The sequence below is a fragment of the Mytilus edulis genome, chromosome 6, assembly GCF_963676685.1.
Source record: "Mytilus edulis chromosome 6, xbMytEdul2.2, whole genome shotgun sequence".
Taxonomy (NCBI): Eukaryota; Metazoa; Mollusca; class Bivalvia; order Mytilida; family Mytilidae; genus Mytilus; species Mytilus edulis.
Genome location: NC_092349.1, coordinates 87,154,236 through 87,171,812, shown reverse-complemented (window position 1 = coordinate 87,171,812; position 17,577 = coordinate 87,154,236). Strand labels below are relative to the sequence as shown.

The following is a 17,577-nucleotide window of genomic DNA, read 5'->3' as shown; positions in this document are numbered from 1 at the left end:
ACTGTTATGAATTTATTATTCCATATAAACATTCTTATTCTATCAAGAAAGTCTAAACTTAAAATAACAGATGTTCCTTCCTGGATGAATCTTTAAACCTCAAAAAGGGGACCAATGTTTATAACTGGAAACGGCGTTTAAAAATTAAAAAAAATGATAACATACAAGATTGACGATCTTATTTTGAAGTAAACAGACATTAACTGCATGTGCGAGTCTTAATTTTAATGTATGTTTTATTTTCCGTTTCCTTCTAACGTTTAAACGTGAACAAAATAATGAAGGTATAAAACCGTTCGTAGCGGACATGCACACACAGATAAAAAAAAAATCATCCTCTTCAATCACAAAGTTATTACAAGCCGCTATTTTCCACGAAATTGTCTTATGTAATTTATATATGCTAATTAAATTAAAACAAATTGTTATGAAATTCCTTGGTTTAATGTAAACAAATCATTTATATTGTACGTTAACATCCTATTTTAAATATATTACAACTGTTACACTTCTTACACGTGTTACAGTTTGTTGTGCAAGTTATATATAAAGCAGACTTCAAGTGTATCTGACATAGTCTTATTTTAATCATGGAGAGTCATATCAAACTACTGTGTTTCTTCTTCATTATATTTATCCTTGTTCCTAATGATGTCCAATGAAACAAAGGTATGTTTCATTTTTCCGAACGATGTAGACGGAAATAAAGGTATGTTTCATTGTTCCGAATGATAAAGACGGAAATAAAGGTAAATTTCATTGTTCCGAATAATGTAGACGGAAATAAAGGTAAATTTCATTGTTCCGAATAATGTAGACGGAAATAAAGGTATGTTTCATTGTTCCGAACGATGTAGACGGAAATAAAGGTATGTTTCATTGTTCCGAATGATAAAGACGGAAATAAAGGTAAATTTCATTGTTCCGAATAATGTAGACGAAAATAAAGGTATATTGCATTGTTCCGAATGATGTAGACGGAAATAAAGGTATGTTTCATTGTATCGAATGATGTAGACAGAAATCAAGGTATGTTTCATTGTTCCGAACGATGTAGACGGAAATAAAGGTATGTTTCATTGTTCCGAATGATGAAGTCGGAAATAAAGGTAAATATCATTTTTCCGAACAATGTAGACGGAAATAAAGGTATGTTTAATTGTTCCGAATGATGTAGTTTGAAAAAAAGGTATGTTTCATGGTTCCGAATGATGTAGTTTTGAAATAAAGGTACGTTTGATTGTTTAATATTGGTAAACCCTAGTATTTGTCAGGAAAGTACTAATTGAGAGGGATACATTGATTGTTCATGCATTATTTTAATCAGAAAGGAGAATCCATAATCAAACTTTATTATACGAAACGTTAATATATTATATTAGACGAATCAATAAAACTCGACACTCTAATTTTTCTTTTGCTCAATTACAAAGTTTAAAAAAATATATAATTTCGATTTCAGTTCCTACTGTTGAATATTAACAATGGATTGTTATTACTGATTAACATACGAACAAATTGAAGAACAATGTTAACTATACATACATGTTTCAAATTTAGCCGATTAATGTAAGATTTTTACATTTGTGTTCGCGAATTATTTTTATCTTCAATAAGTTGGATTTGAACCCTTGTTTCAGTGACATCGGGATTACTTCTACATTGACCTACACCGTGTGTACCGACCTAGTTTACGTGACATTCTTGATAGAGGCATTACATCGACAAAACTCCTATTCCCACCTCCCCAAAAAATCCCTAAATCATCTGATAGTATCTGTCTAATACAGATTTGTATTTGTAATTTATTTGTATTCAAGTTAATAATTTATTTTGTCGTTTGTTTAAAATTATAAAGATATTGTTTCAAACTATCATATTCTAAAAACATTAATACAAGATATTTTCCAGTTTGTAAGCTTAAGCCCGAACAAGGAATATGTTTGGCAGCTTTTCGAAGATACTACTACAATTGGAAAAAGGCAAAATGTATACAATTTACATACGGTGGTTGTGGCGGAAATGGGAACAATTTTAAAACTATTGCTGACTGCCAGATTACTTGTGCCTAACATACGCGTAAGTAGTGTATGACAAACATATAGTTATCATTAATTTATATGAAATACATAACTATAGAGAAAACCTTGAGCCTTGTCCTTAACTAACATGTATGTATTCTATAATGCTATTATGAATGAAACTTTTGTGGTATATAGGATTTGTTGAAAAATTATTTGATAATGACTCGAGTATTGGAATATTTATGGGTTAATACATTCTAAGTTTTCCCGATAAATACATTGGAATTTTAAATGAGTATTTTGGTATATCACGTATATATACATGGTGTATTTTCATTTGAAAATCTTATTAAATACCTTAGAAAGCGAAGTATAATTGCATATAACATACCACAAATTTCCAACGAATTTAAATAGGATTAATTGTTGCAGCATTTACACAAAACAAAACAGTTTGAACTGTTCACCTATTGTGCTAAAGCTTACAAACCACTTCCTTTCTTCAAAATATTTCAAGTCACCATTTAATCTCCTAATAAAACATCAACCAAAACTAATGATGAGATATACTGTTTGCCAAACATTGTCATCTTAATTCATTATAATTTTTACATGCTTTGAACGACACAATTATTTTAGAAATCTACCTGTGTGACGTTTAAATTCTGACGCCAAACACGCGATACTACACCAGCGTTGATGTTAATCTAGCCATTTTGTCACAGGACTAAAACTATTTTAATCCTTTATGGGTTGATTCAACATACATAAATAAAATACAAAAATAAGTGAGCACTGCAATGAACATGGTTGCAATATTTGTTATATACTTTTTGCCATTTGATTAAGAACTTTCCGTTTTGAATGTTCCTCGAAGTTTAGAATTTTTGTGAGTTTTCTTTTTGATATAACGCAAAACAAGGTAACATTATAATTAAAAAGATGAGGTATGATTGCAAATCAAAAACTTTATCACCAGAAACGTAATGAAATAGATATAACTATAAGTTATATTATAAACAGCTTGATGATGTTTTAGCATGTCTTTAAAATCTTTGAACGGATTCCGTTTAAAAACGTAAGCTTTTTTTTAAGTACATTAAATGTAAAGTCAAAGTAGTAAATTTTCACCTTTTGTGGGAAATAGCGTCAGACACCTATATAGATAAATCAATTATTTGCTTTTGTCATGTGTCACCTGTTTGAACATATCTATATAAATATTCAAGATAAACAAAACGGCGAAAGTATATATAAACGGATGAACCTCCGGTAAAATTTGAATTACAAGACCAGGTTCAATCCACCATTTTGTAGATAAGAACATACCTGTACCAAGATAGGAATATGACAGTTGCTATCCATTCGTTTGATGTGTATGAGCTTTTGATTTTGCCATGTGATAAGGGACTTTCCGTTTTAAATTTCATCGGTTTTCCGTATTTTTGTAATTTAATTTATAATAGTAGTTAACAGAAACGTCGTATGAAACGTCAACAAACAGTTTATTTAACAAACATTATAACTAATATATAAAACAGCCACCTTTATCTCACAAAACCCATGTCGAGCATGGTATATTGTGACAATTTTTCGGAAATGAGGTGAAATAAAAGAAAACATATTACATTTATTTAAAAAGTAAACACCGATGATAATTTGTTTCTCTATGTAAGGTACACGTAGATGAAAAAGCTGACAAAATAAGAGTAACTTGGATGCATTCACCTTTCAAACACGAAAAGAGGAACGAAGTACGAATTTGTAGATTGTATTAAAAATTGCACCTGCCTTTACATTTGCCTCTCTTTATTTTTTCAGATTCCAGAAAGACTTTGAAAGAACAAAAACGTCAGATAAAATAATAGAAAATGATATTAAGTATTATTCCATATTGGTATTATTTTAGTAGGTTTCTCTATATGGATTGGATTTTGAATAAAAAAGCATATTCACCTGAGAAAGTGTTATTCACCGCGCTAAACGTCACGTGCTTTTACGTGCAACGTTATGGTAAAATGTTTCATGTAAAATTTGTTTCGGTATATGTTTGTCAAAAAATACATTTTCTTCTCTCGAAATATGAAATAAAACAATTACTGTCTTTTGTTTTGGTAAATATGGGGTTTTATTGACCGTCGGCCTCAGTGAATATCATTTTTTCAAAAGTCAATAAAACCGCATATTTACCTCATCAAAAGACAGTAATTGTATATTATTACATTGGTTGCAATGAATTACATTGATTTCCCAGTTAAATAAAAACCGATAATTTCACATGTGAAATAAACGTGGTTATTTCACTCTCTGACGTCATACAACAATAGGCGTTCTCAAGACGTCGGTAACGTAGGATCAAAACAAATTGTCAATGCGTAGGAAAAAGATATAGTTCCTTACATTTTCTACATTAATTTCATAAAAAAAAAAAGCCATTTCAGTTGGAAAGCAAGTCCTTGGAAACGTCCGTTGTCGTCAAGCTTTATCAGCAACAATAGCAGGGGGAATTAATTAGGTGGCGCTACAGTCGTCCGTAACGTCAAAAAGTCCGCCAAATCAATCGGCTAAAAGATTGACGTTTAAAGTATTTTTTTGCATCTTGTCATGCTTTTATTACAATTAAATTTTTAAATTTGTAGGTTTTGTGACCAATATAATTTCTTTACGACATACAAACATTACAAAAAATAGCTTGTTATTGCTATTCCTTTATCCTGTCAGTTCTAAAAAAAATTAGCTATCTTTTTTGTTCGCCAAAAAAATCGATTTTTCCTAATTTGACGTTTGCGTATCCAAATACAGAAAAGAACGGTTATAATCTTAGATGAAACCGGGAAACCTATTTCAAATTTATACACTGTTTTGAAGCCATCATTTTTTACTTTTATACATCAATTTTAGTGACCACCAGCCATGTCAATTTTTATCTGGTTTTAGCTACGTGTCTACTTCAAAACAGTAAAGTTTAGCTTCTTTTCATTGTACCTGTTTCAAAGTGCTCTAAAATACTGATTTTATTAAAGACATGAATGAAATTTTGATTAAAAGTTGTGGATTTTCACAATTCCATACGATACTTGTATTTTAAAGTAACTAAAATCCCTTTTGATCCCCTACACAAATTGACGGTGACATTGTTTTCTTTTTTCAACATACGTCATGTAACGTTTATAACAAAATATGTGTCAGGGTCATCTGCATAGTAAAAATTTACACATTGGAAAAGTGAAACATCAAACAAAGATCTTCTTTATTGCGTTTAAAGCTAAACGTCTTGGATAATTCTGATAGATCTGACAGACTATTGATAGCCTACTGCATGGATGGACAAAAGCACAAAAATAGCAATAGAAAATGCATTGCAAAGAAAATTCTGTAGGAAAAAAACATATGAAAAAAGAAAATGAAGGTCAGTTAATAAAATCTTGCTTATATTATTATCTCTTTACTCAGTAAGCTATATTTCCATTCTCAATTTTATAGTAATAAGAGCAAAAACTAGCTTATCAAGCCAAGTCAGCCAAACAAGAAGTTTATTCATAGAGATGTGTTCTTACAAAATTGAATTTATTCAAATGGCAAATTCTAAGCTTGTCAAATTTAAGCATCTTTGATCATTATTGAAGTAAAATGCACAAAATTTGTCCCACCAGTTTCATTTCATTTCCTATTACTAGTATTCAGGTAAAGTATATATACAATACTTTGTTTATAAATATGTAATTATTTAAAGAAGCTGATACAGCAACCTGTCCAAGAGAAGAAGCCCCATTTTTTCCAAAAAGTTTACTTTCATAATCTATAAAATACCCTGAGAAATAAGACAAAGCTCTACTGTGCAAGCTAATCTAAAAGTTTAATTTTACAATAATAATGATTCTGAAATTCAAAATTGTGTCACTTTCACTTATAATTTAAAGCATATATTTTTTTTACAGAATTTCTGTCAATATTTTTGGTATAAAACTTATAAATCCCTTTTTTGTATTTTACTGTTCAACTAAGAAACATAGGCTTGAGTTTAACGGCTCTCTTAATTTGAAGAAATTTAATTAATAATTATATCAATTTTCAGAAAGATTATTGAAATTGTATAAACTATGTTTTATTGCATTAAATATAATTAGAAGTGTTTAAAAAAATTCTGCATGTAGTATATTTCATCCGCCAGATCTAATTTCTTTCAATATAGCTAGGTTTTTAATTTTACATGTAGGTGTCATTATCCACATTTCTGAATTGTTTTTTTTTTACTGCAGTAATATTTTGTCTTTTAATATTTACATTTAATTAGTCCTTCTCTGAAAAATAGGGGGAAGTATCTCTTCTTTATATTATCATAACATAGTTATAAATCGAGTTTCGTTTATTTTCTTTCTAATTTGTTAAAGTAAACTCCTTTTTTAATTTTTATGCATTTTGCTGGGTTTTTATTTTTGACTGTTGATATTAAGGGGAGATAACCACTTGCACAAATCGGCATAAAAACCACCGCTTCGGTTTGAAATCAATTTGACGTTTGCGTATCCAACATTCTATTGCCGAGATATTCATATCGAGTGTTTGTCTTAATGAGATGCTTTATTAAATTTAAATTCAGCCCATCATTTTTAGTTTCCTCGTAAATATTTAGATTTTCCGTTCAGGAGACTTGGCAATTTTCACACAAACTCCAAGTTTGCAGATAAAATAAAGAATAAAGGACTTTGATTTGATGTGTGAGCTTTGACGAGAATAAACTATGGATACTCAAGATTAGTTAGGTCAATCAGTTTTTATTACGACAATAGTATTCAGCGAGTTAAAATGAGGTTTGTCTCATCCGTTTTTTTACTGAATTTTCACGGTCACGTGACTCTATTGTTGCTGATAAACTTGGGGTCAAACCGTGACCTGCTTTCCAACTGATTTGCCAATGTAATAAAAAGAATAACTAATCGATTAGTTATACTATAATTATTTACAGATTTTTTTACCAAAATCCATAATAACGTATGTCGTCACGTTTATGCACCTTTTTTGCTATTTCGTGACGGCTAGTTTTTGTTGGTAGAGGAGGCCGGATTGCCCGAAAAAAACCCATCGACCTTCGATAAGAAAAATAAAGGCAACAGTAGTATACCGCTGTTCAAAACTCATAAATCCATGGACAAAAAACAAAATCGAGGTAACAAACTAAAACCGAGGGAAACGCATTAAATATAAGAGGAGAACAACGACACAACACCGAAACGCAACACACACAGAAACGGACCAAGCAACAGACATAACATCAAAACCAAATACATGAATTTGGGATAGACAAGTACCGTGCCACGTCTTATCTCAAAAATAAGAGAAAACACAAACGACTCAACGTTAAAATGCAACACACACAGAAACGAACAATATTATAACAATGGCCATCTTCCTGACTTGGTACAGGACACTTTTAAAGGGGAATAAAAGTGGTGGGTTGAACCTGGTTTTATGGCATGCCAAACCTCGCACTTTAATGGCAAAGTTAAATATAACATTGAAATGACAACATAATATTACAGGACTACAATACAAATAAAAAGGAGACCATATTAGACAAAGAAAAGCATGATTAATAGATAACAAAAAGCATCAGGTTTAAAATTCAATACGCCAAAAACGCGTCTTGTCCACACAAGACTCAATAGTGACGCCCAGATATAAAAGATCGAAAGTGAAAAAAGTACAAAGTTGTACAGCACTGAAGATCAAAAGTTGAAAAGGTTTTGCCAAATACGGCATTGTTTGTATGCCCGGGATAAGAACATTCTTATTATATAGAACAATTCATGCTATTGCAAACAGTAAATTTTATCAAATGAATATGAAAGAGATATACATAATGAAACTGAAGTATTAACTAATTACTGACAATCTAAGTTAATTAAGATTGGAGTCCTGTGCAACGGCACGATCGGGTTCGAACTGACAACCTCAGTGTTGGCGTCTAGTGATTATAGTAGTAACTACTAATACCACTCGGTCATCGAAGCCCTTGTTTGTTGTCTTCAAATAACCAACCAAGTTCTTTAGATTGGAAAACATGTAAATTATTGTTCAACCGTTTATTACTGAGAAATCAGTTATGTCGCATTGTGTCATCAATAACAACACATACGAATTTTGTGCGGGCTCGTGAATATATGTGGAATACATATCATCAGGTACACGTGAGATGAAAGTTTAAAAAGTCAAACACACAAATGATTATAGGGCTTACAACGTTACTAGTCTCAACAGAACAGTCTGTTTTATTTTAGGTTGGTCCAGTGTATTCCAAGGTGTTGTTCCCTACGTATGGAGTCAAAAACATATCTTTAAATGATATTTACAGACAAATATCTCAAAACAAGGAAGGGAGCAAAACGTTGCTTACCTTCACTATTATATATATTTAAATTTCTCATAGAAAAGGAGATGTTGTATGATTTTCAATAAAACAGATATTCACCAGAGAACAATGAAGCTTACTTAAGCAACCAAACGTAAACGTACGGCCTTTAACTATAACTATAAACCCAACCAATATTAATGTAAGCTAAATAATACCATACTGGGTCCTGTTACACATATACCTTACCATACGGTATGAGCTTTCCTACGTTTAAAGGCCGTAATGCAAAGCTGTAATTTTGACATTTTGTTCCTTTGGTCATAATGGATAGTTTTAAAATTAGAAAGCATACACTGTTTTTTTTTGTATTTTGTTAATTGACGAAAAGATGTTTTATGGCACCATCAATCGGTTATGTGCCTCTTAGCGTAATAGTAGTTCAAAAACAGGTGGAAACAGTCATTTCTATGAAATGCCAAAAAAAGCCATTATAATTTTGATACAGCAAAAAAAAAAGGTCGTGTGAAACACAATTAATTGACTTCATTCAAGAACTAGCACAATCAAATAATAGAAACACACAAATTGACTTGATCATAATGGATTTCGCTAAAGCGTTCGACAAAGTCTCACATCGTCACTTCCTTTACAATCTCAAATTCTATGGTATTGAAAATAACACACTAAATTGGATTCAGGCATTTTTACAGGACAGAACACAAACAGTAGTCATTAATGGCATTTCTTCCACCTCAGTACCCGTAACATCTGGTGTACCACAAGGAACAGTATTGGGCCCAGTACTGTTTCTCATTTATATAAATGACTTACCGGAATACCTACAACACAGCAAGCTTATAGTCTTTGCTGATGACAGCATAATTTACAGGGAAATAAAAACACAAGATGATTGTCATAAACTACAACTTGACCTAAACTCAGCAGCTTGATGGAAGTCAGATTGGCTTATGGCATTTCACCCTGAAAAGAAAAATAACTACCGGCATAATTACATCCTTCACAATCACATCCCCGAATCAGTTACATCCGCAAAATATCTAGGCATAACCTTACAATCGAATCTGAAGTGGAACAAACATATAGACAACATAGTATCAAATGGGAACAGATCACTTGTTTTTTTTTTAAAGAAATTTCAAAGTTAAAAACACAGAAACAAAATCAAGAGCATACCATGCACTAGTAACTGGACCCAAACTGGAATGAAGTTGTAGTGTATGGCACCCCCATATGAAAGAACAACATATATAATTAGAAAAGGTACAAAGACGAGCTGCTCGTCATGTACACAACAACTACGATTACACGAGCAGTGTCACAAACATGCTAAATCAGTTGAAATGGCCACAACTAGCTGAGAGACGCTTAACAACAAGACTTATTTTATTTTATAAAGTAATACATTGTCTTGTAGCCATTCCATCGCATATTTTTGAACAAACTGACAGCAGGACAAGACAAAATCATACTCAGACACATCCAAACTTCCAAGGACACATACAAATGGTCATACTTCCCGCGAACAATAATTCAATGGAACTGTAATTGAGATTGATTAAATAGAGATCTGCTTGTCAACGTATATTTGTTCCTCCTAACAGATGTTCCATTGGAAACTTTGTTATAAACATTGTCATAATATCTGTTCCTGTTGGAACAAATAGTCTATACCATTTATTCAGTTAGGAACATTTACTGTAATATTTATTCTTGTGGAAATAATATTCCAGAATATTTTTTCCTTTTATAACTTAAGCAACACGACGGGTGCCACATGTGGAGCAGGATCTGCTTACCCTTTCGGAGCACCTGAGATCACCCCTAGTTTTTGGTGGGGTTCGTGTTGTTTATTCTTTAGTTTTCTATGTTGTGTCATGTGTACTATTGTTTTTCTGTTTGTCTTTTTCATTTTTAGCCATGGCGTTGTCAGTTTGTTTTAGATTTATGAGTTTGACTGTCCCTTTGGTATCTTTCGTCCCTCTTTTATATTATGAAGTAACTTGTATTCCGTGACAGGCTAACACCAGCTGTTTTCTTTAGCTTCAAATAAACAAATTTAAACAAAACATATACATATATTTTTAATCACAATCTGTATATATATACAAACACTCTAATTGTTATAAAATAATTTTATGAATTTGTATAAATTTTTGCCAATCACGCATGCGCAACAACATGTATTCTTCAGAATTGAAGCCATGTTGACCTTAAATAAAAAGAAGAAAGAGAATGCATAAGTATACGCCACGATATTTTTATCCTTTAGTTAAGTCCCCAAGGAAAGTTGACCTAATTTGGAATTGATTATAAGAACCATCACGTCACACAGCCCAATTTAAATAATTGTTATAATTGTACATCCTTGACATGACATACTTCATCCTTTTTTTTTAAATCTTTCTTGATAAAATAAAGAATTACTTAAACAAGGTTCCCGTTTTACAATAAAAATGTGAATGTGGCTTTGTAATTTTTGTCACAAAGATCCTCAAATGTTTAGGCATTAACGCATCCTTGGTTTTTAATTTTGTTTGTTTGAGCATTGCTTCAAGTAAAATCAAGAAAGACAGTTATTTTTTCTTTTAGAACTATATTACTGAAGCTATATTATGATCAAAAATTGTAAGAGTAAGATGATCTGGTATGATTACCGATGAGACAACTCTATTCCAAAGACCAACTGACGCTGAGATGTTACAACGATAGGTCACCGTACGATGAGAGACGTTGTTATATAGCGTATCAAAAGTGAATAGGAAGGACCATGAATGATACATGTATATCCCTTCATCGCTATAATGTACGTGTATGACATTCAGCCGTTTGGGGTTCATATGCATCAATATTGAATAAAAATAAGTTGAACTCCTGACTTTCTGTTAAACTTGTGAAACCAGTTTTATATCTCTGTCGTAGTTGGTTAGCTAACAAAGGTTGGATGTTGAAAGGTTTAGATCATCGACATTATATAGATACTTCCTAATGTAAATGTTGATGAAAAAATATTATAGATTGTGGCCAAATATGAGTTTAGATTTTTTTTATTTTTTAATTCTTTTTTTTTGTATATTTCGAAGATCCATCAAATATATACACAGATAAAATATACGTTTTCTGTAAACTTTTTAGAATTGTTTAAGTATCAAGGCATCATATCCATCGATTGTTCAACGAACAAGAGCTTAACAAACTAGTTATGCTTTCTTTGTTCAACCATAAGAAAACAGAAATAAAATTAAGAAACAAACATCGACTTTGGATAAGTTGTATCTGATAAAAGAAATCATACTTTTTTTAAAAAATTTCACACAATTATATATTTTTTTTTAATTAAACGGTTATTTTAACTTGACCTGAAATAACTTAATACTAAGATTGTTACATGTTTAGTGGTTGGCGTCATTCAATAAACCATTAGTTCTGACAAATGAAAAGTTCATACAGTCAGGTAGATAGGATAAATTACTTTGAGGTACATTACATTGTTTACATTGCCTGCTTCACTTTCAATAGATTTATCGATATTTTTCTTTTAATATTTTAGCTTTAACACAAAATTTCCGGACAAGGCCAAAATGATTAAAAGCTTTCATTCATTGAAGAGTATTGCACTAAACAGTTATATGACACCGTGATCCATTCGTTTGATGTGCTGGAGCTTTTGATTTTGCCCTTTGATAAGAGACTTTCCGTTTTTCAGTTAAGTCTGTCTCATATCTTGACTTACATCTGGAAATTGACAATCAATGAAGGTCGGTTGAAAAAAAACTTTACGAGAAAAGAGACGATGTTAGTTTCCCCATTTTTAATTCTAAATGGTGAAATTGAAATCATCGCTTTGACATTACGAGTTGGTTGACAGTTATAGAATATCCGTTTCACAGATAATATCGGATATGTTCATTATGTCGTAACAACAATCCCGTTACCTTTTCACGAATTTGACCTACCGAATTATACTATTTACCAGCTTTGTCATAACATGAGCAACACGACATGTGTCACATGTGGAGCAAGATCTGCTGACCCTTCCAGGGCGCATAAAATCAACCCCAGTTTGTGGTGGGGTTCGTGTTGCTGTTGATAACCTAATTGTGACATTTTTACCTATTGTGTTTGTTTTAATCACACATCCTTGTCAATATAATGGAATTTGATAAGACTGTCATACAAATGAGAGGATAAGTTAGCTTTGAAATCAGGTTTAATACACCATTTTCTGCATAATAAAAATGTCATGAGTATGACAGTTGTTATCCATTTCTTTGATCTGTTTGAGTTGTGAAATTTTCCATGTGATTAGGGACTTTCTGTTTTCAATTTTCCTCGGAATTCAGTATTTTTGATTTTTTAATTTTTAAATACATGTCGGTACTTCCCCCGAAGTTTTCTTATGACGTAGGTTAGTAAAACAAACAAACAAAATATAAATATCCTTGTAAAGACAAAGGTTACATTGTATTGTTTAATATGGACCAATCTGTTATGGTGAACGTAAACATCCTCGTTCTGACATGTTACATATATCAAAGTTGTGCCAGTTTTATATAATTCAGACTTATATTAGTTCTGACATTTTATTTTTTCATCATGGGAAGCTACATAAAATTTCTTTTATTTTTCTGTATAACTCTAACTCTGGAACTCTATAATTAATTGCTAATGTCATGAAAATAGTTTAATGTGACAATTAGTATTGCTTGCAATAATTATTCTAGTTTCAGTTACTTTTGTTGAACTTCACAATCTTGTTTAGATTGAGTTTTATGTATAAATATTTTACGTGTTTCAATATATGCTGTGATGAATTTGATTTGCACTATTTCTTTACGTTATTACGTTTTAGACGACAAAACTGTTCATTTTCACTCATCAAGATATCATGTTTTGTAGTTTGTAGGTATAAACCGGACGTTGGGTCATGTGATGGACACGAGCCAAGATTCTATTACAACTGGCTGACGTCACGAACAATTTATATCCGGCGGCTGAACAATTTCAAAAGATTTGCTGACTGCCAGAAATGTTATTTAGAATTTAATACCTCTGACCAGGTGTGATCTTATTTATGAGTTTGCACAAAGCAGAGGTTATACTTTATATTTCACTACTAATCAATTTTATTTATTTATCTAATTTTATTCCTTTTTGATATAAATTATATATAATATATTTTTGTTTATCCTAAATATAATATTAGATATAATTCTAATATAAGGTTTAACAATTTATAAATTTTGTTGGCTGTTGTTATATATGTCAGTGTTACACAATTGGTAACATTAATTAATTATCAAGGAGTATTAATTAGGAAATTTATTAAAAAGGAAATAAACAATTCAATGACAATCATGTATGCTTTGGACACTAATAACCATCTGTGAATACATTAAATAGCAGAAAGCCTTTGGACACTAATAACCATCTGTGAATACATTAAATAGCAGAAAGCCTTTGGACACTAATAACAATCTGTTCGTATACTATGGACATATATACCCCGAAGCCCATAAATGACCATGTTTACTTTAAAATAACATTTATCCGTCAGGGGTTAATTACATTATTTGACAATTAACCTCATGTAAATAGTACTCGATAACCGGACGATTATACAACCGGCCTACAGCTATAGGCAGGTGTATGGACCATTGGACTATATAAGATACCTCAATGGACTACAAGGACAGCTTGGTACAAGAGATTGGTACAAGCTATTGGTACCGGAGATTCCGCCAAGGTCTTCCCCATCGTGGGTAGGCTGGAAATCATGCGCTTAATATCCGAACGTAATCCATAAGGACTGAACATTTATAAAACTATACGATCACGTGCCATTGTGAACTATTGAACATTCGAACAATTGAACTTTAAAAACAGTTTGTGAACATTTCAACATTTGAACTTTAGTATCTTTCTTGACTTTGTAATTACTTAATAAAATATATTTATTCTTAATGACTTCGTCACATAAGTCACGATTTGATGCCGTTTGACCACGATCGACTTGGATTGTCTAAAATAACGCGAAGGAATATAAAAGGTAAGAACTCAGTTACTTTCATTTTTCTTAATGGACAATCAAGATATTTCTATGTCAGTACAACAAATAGAAATGGCTTTTCAAGGGATGGCACACATATTCAGTAAAGTTTTTAATGTTAAAGGAAGTCAGGCCGTATTTTTAAAATGCTTAAAATCAGAAGTTTTGTCACGAGTTGTGGTAGGAACAAATTGTTTTTATTAGGTATATTTTAAGGTATTATAGGTCGATTAAAAAACTATGAATATTATACACATTTTTGTTTTAGAGAACAAGGTTATTTTTTTAAGTGTAATTTTTATCGGCTGTTATTTAATAGATAGGATAAATTATATAATATGATTCTTAAAAAAATATTTTTTTTTAAGTTTGAAGAAGCTAGTTTTTCGTTTAGAGTAATATGTAAAAAAAAACAAGTAAATATGTCTTGATACAATATCATTTTTTGGAGGTATTTTGTTTTTTTTTGTTTTGATCATATTATGGGTTATTTTTTTTGAAGATACATTCAATTATTCTAGAAAACATATGTTTTACGTAATTTTAGTAGTGCACCGGTGTAAATTAAGGTTGATTTAGAACCTTTGGTAGATGAAGTTAAGGGTACTTTGAGGATACATTGTTTGCGTGTTAGAGCCATTGGGTGGTGGTTTCGCAGTTGGGTAGTGTTTACGCACATTTGTTTAGAGAAAACAAATAGTCTATAATTTTAGATTCCAACCCCTTCTTCGGATGATTAACATAAGTGATGTTAAGTTATTAAATGGTGCAAGTTTTTTTTTATGGTGTTAGATTACGCCATATTTACATATTGTTAATAGATTAAGAGAAGTATCTTCATAAAGTAGCACATTAAAGAAAAACATGGATATGTTTGCCCTTAGGGATTTACTAGTATTGTTGTAGTAGACTGATATTTGTAAAGAAAAAATAAGAAATATATGAACTTTAGAACTTAATGACAAAATTTTAGTGAAATAGATAATTGATATAAAAGGAAAACTAGCATTCAAGTAAAATTGAAATTGAAAAGTAAACAATGATGAGGATTATAATCATGAAATAAGAATAAGGAAACAATTATTTAAGGAGTTGAAAAAAAAGAATCTTAACGATGTGTTTTGTTCATAAGTAGTCATAGATTTTTTTTAATGGTTTTAGTTTTAAGAGGTTAGTTAAGTTTTAAATGTATATACTATTTTTAAACTCAGATCTCAACATAGTCGTATGTAAATGTATAAAAGGGATAGGCAGTAGGTTTGAAATTTTAAAACAAATGAAAAATAGATATATAAAAAAGAAAGGAAATAGTATAAGGAAACTATATACTAATTTTAGAAAAATGTAATACATTACAGAGAACGACATTTTTTTCGCAATAAGGTGTTTTTGTTGTCAAATATGAAATGTAGAGTCAGTAACAAATTGCGCAAGAGGTAGTTAAAATTTTATTAATGGAATCTTAAATGTTGTTAATTTTTTGGTCTATATCTAACGTTAAGATTAATTAATGAAGCAAACAAAATAAAACTGTAAAAGTATTACAATTGGGAACAAAGTAACACATATAATATTTAGTATATATTATTTGTTATAGGTATTATGTAGGTGTAGGGGTTATAGAAAAGGATCACATTATATATATTTTTTTAATTTGTGAATTTTTTAAATCTATTTTTTATGTCTTGTGTTAATAAACATATATTTGTTTTTATTATGTAGGATTTTAAAAACTTGTAGAAGTTGTATACGACAGTTTTCCCCTTTTATTTTGTTTTTGTTTTGAATAGACAATTTAATATAAATAAAAAGAACGTATTTGTTTTAAATAGATAATTTGATATAAAAAAGAACGTATTGATTTATATACGTAGAAATTGTGAAAACTTAATTTTGCTAGGCTTAGATAACTTTTGAACTTAAGGCGAGCTAACAAACTGTCAATTATCTGATTGATAAATAAAAAAAATTAGGAAATTAAGGGGAAGTAAACAAGTTTTAGTTTGTCCAAATTGGGATAAATTTATCAGTGGGGTTTAGGTGCCATCTTCATTGGAATAGCCATATTTTTGTACTGTTAATTAATTAAGAATATATCTTGGTTAGCCAAAAAGAATGTTGTGAGTTCTGGTTCTAATGCCACGAACAATTTGGTAAAAACAAATGGTGTCTTCGCAATTGGAATAGATGTTACTGACAACAGAGAGATGTTTTCCTCCGTGCCATTGGTCAAGGACAAAACTTAACCGAATGTCGATGTTAACAGCCTCTTAAGAAGGACGAACCAAATAGCTAGATGCGTCAAATACTACGTAATGGAGATGATGATGACGACACTTGTACAAAGATGTGCGCCCTTTCCAGCAGTTGATGAACTTTATACTTTGATGGTGACGGAAATAAAACAGGAACTATGTATATCGAAATATTTTCAAATGACCTATGTGTAAATATATTCAGATGTTGGACTTGCCGAATTTTATGAACTATATATGTGGTGATGGTTACCAAAAAACTTTACAATGGAACTACTGGATTTACAATAGCATAAATGAAGAAGGATTATCGTATTTTCCGAACTTTCGTTCTTATTGCGAGGGAAGGAATAATGTTACACAATTGGTAACATTAATTAATTATCAAGGAGTATTAATTAGGAAATTTATTAAAAAGGAAATAAACAATTCAATGACAATCATGTATGCTTTGGACACTAATAACCATCTGTGAATACATTAAATAGCAGAAAGCCTTTGGACACTAATAACCATCTGTGAATACATTAAATAGCAGAAAGCCTTTGGACACTAATAACAATCTGTTCGTATACTATGGACATATATACCCCGAAGCCCATAAATGACCATGTTTACTTTAAAATAACATTTATCCGTCAGGGGTTAATTACATTATTTGACAATTAACCTCATGTAAATAGTACTCGATAACCGGACGATTATACAACCGGCCTACAGCTATAGGCAGGTGTATGGACCATTGGACTATATAAGATACCTCAATGGACTACAAGGACAGCTTGGTACAAGAGATTGGTACAAGCTATTGGTACCGGAGATTCCGCCAAGGTCTTCCCCATCGTGGGTAGGCTGGAAATCATGCGCTTAATATCCGAA

The 17,577-nt window shown here is 31.0% G+C and overlaps 1 long non-coding RNA gene across 2 annotated transcripts; it reads left to right on the top strand.

Annotated features, from left to right (window-relative positions):
- Positions 1–485: 485 nt before the first annotated feature.
- Positions 486–13,415, top strand: LOC139528780 (uncharacterized). 2 transcript variants are annotated; one of them, XR_011665677.1, is made up of 3 exons: positions 486–669; positions 1,912–2,079; positions 13,294–13,415. It is a non-coding gene; the product is annotated as an uncharacterized lncRNA (long non-coding RNA). The 2 variants fall into 2 exon arrangements; XR_011665678.1 differs by lacking the exon at positions 13,294–13,415 and adding an exon at positions 8,303–8,420.
- Positions 13,416–17,577: the final 4,162 nt, after the last annotated feature.